Below are 1,944 nucleotides of genomic sequence, written 5' to 3'. Positions count from 1 at the left end.
GGAGTCTCTGTCGCCCAGGCTGGAGTGCAGTGGCACGATATTAGCTCACTGCAACCTCTGCCTCCCTGATTCAAGCAATTCTCCTGCCTCAGCCTCCCGAGTAGCTGAGACTACAGGTGCCCGCCACCACGGGTGGCTAATTTTTTCTTTTTTCTTTCATAGAGATGGGGTTTCACCATATTGGCCAAGCTGGGCTCGAACTCCGACCTGTGATCCACCCGCCTCAGCCTCCCCAAGTGCTATGATTACAGGTGTGGGCCACAGCGCCCAGCCTCCAATTTTGCTTAACCCAGTTAAAATACCACTTCCTCTTCAGAGAGTAATACTCCCTTACAAAAGCTTATTTCATATAGTATGTATCATACTCTGCTTTGCATGATCTTAATTCATGTATCAACTGGACTGTGACCATTTGAAAATGGCTTTTTCTCTGGTTCTCTGGGACTCTGACTTGAAAAAGTAAATGAGAATTAGCATGTACATCTGCTGCATTCCTTCATTCCATCCTGCCCAAATTGTTTTAATTTTGGGAGCTAAACTTCCCAGATGCATTGTGCCAGCATCTCTGTTCTTATTCCCAACCTCACCCACTCCTCTGTCAGAGCTTTTAGTAGAGCACTTTAGAGGTGGTACCTTAGAAATATCTTTTATAGAATTATCACCTTCAGGCCCAAACAATAGCATTGAATCAGCATTGCCATGATACAAATGATTCTGATGATCCTGTAAAGTTATAAATAAATGAACAAACTAAGTTTTCTCTTACACTCTACCTCATTTATTCAGTGTTGCTCTACTCCCCTCACCCACCCCCAACTCTCTATAGGCCTATACCAACCCGAAATCTGAGGCAACTGCCCCTTGATAGCAGGCTCTATTTTTGAAGTGAACAGAGTTCTGTTTTCATCCTTGAGCACCTACACACACCCTCAATATTTATTCATGCCTCACTTTATGTATATAAATAAACGTAGCACTTCTCAGAAGTGCCTGAGAAGGGTATGAGGCAGACAGAAGAAAAGTAGGAATTGCATCTCTCATGATAAAGCAATCTAAATGGCTTGGTGATACGATTTCAGGAAATGGCTGTGTGGATTTTTCATTTACTTCATGGATTTGGAGTCCCAGGAATCCAGAAGCTGGAAAGAAGAGGGTGCCTGAAAGGTCTGTTCTGATGAAGGCCAGGATCTCACTAGCGACTGGGGCTGACTGGTGTGCACATCACTGTCTAATGGTCTAAAAACTAGGCCTCGCCTGTGCACAAGTGAGCAATGTAGAAACAAAATTATAAGGTCATCTTTTAAAATTCAGCTTTGATTGAAAAGATGTAATAAAGAGTTGAATGTTGGCTCTTGTTGGTTAGTTGATGCTGCTAGGGAATCATGAAAGAATAGGGTTCTGTTAATGCAGGTGCTTTAGGAAAGCAAATCCTGTGTAAGCCATTACACTTTATTTTCAGATAAGGTTAGTAAATGTTCACACTTGTTTCCAGAAAAGTTAAGTCTCTACTTTTTCTGTATCTTCTCATCATAAAGTTGAGTTTCTGTCAAAGGCTGTTAAAAAGGGCAAAGAGTTTTCTGTTATATCAAAATAAAGTTGCTTGTATATTTTAATAGTAGTTCCAAAGACTTTTGACTTACAACCTGAGAGTATGTGTTTGTTATCACATTACATTGGTTAGCATACCTGTATGCTAAATTGTAAAACATTTTACATTTAAAATTATCAGTTATGTTTGGTATAGGGGTTTTAATTTACCCACAAGTTTTAAGTCACTGTGAGGTCACTAATCTACCTCTAATTCACTCAATTCATATAAAAGGACTTTGCAGCTACTATTAAATTTGAGGTACTAGGCCAGGTGCAATGGTTCACTAGGCCAGGTGCTGTAATCCCAGCACTTTGGGAGGCCAAGGCGGGTGGATCAGGAGGTCAGGAGTTCAA

At 41.0% G+C, this 1,944-nt stretch overlaps 1 protein-coding gene across 1 annotated transcript in view; it reads right to left on the bottom strand.

Moving 5' to 3' along the window:
- Positions 1–1,944, bottom strand: part of ATP13A5 (ATPase type 13A5) — a 118,151-nt gene that overhangs the window by 5,328 nt on the left and 110,879 nt on the right. The window lies entirely within an intron of this gene.

This window comes from Colobus angolensis, unplaced genomic scaffold (genome assembly GCF_000951035.1).
Source record: "Colobus angolensis palliatus isolate OR3802 unplaced genomic scaffold, Cang.pa_1.0 Scaffold54, whole genome shotgun sequence".
NCBI lineage: Eukaryota > Metazoa > Chordata > Mammalia > Primates > Cercopithecidae > Colobus > Colobus angolensis.
Note: the sequence above shows the minus strand (reverse complement) of the source record. Positions and strands in the feature narration are given on the sequence as shown.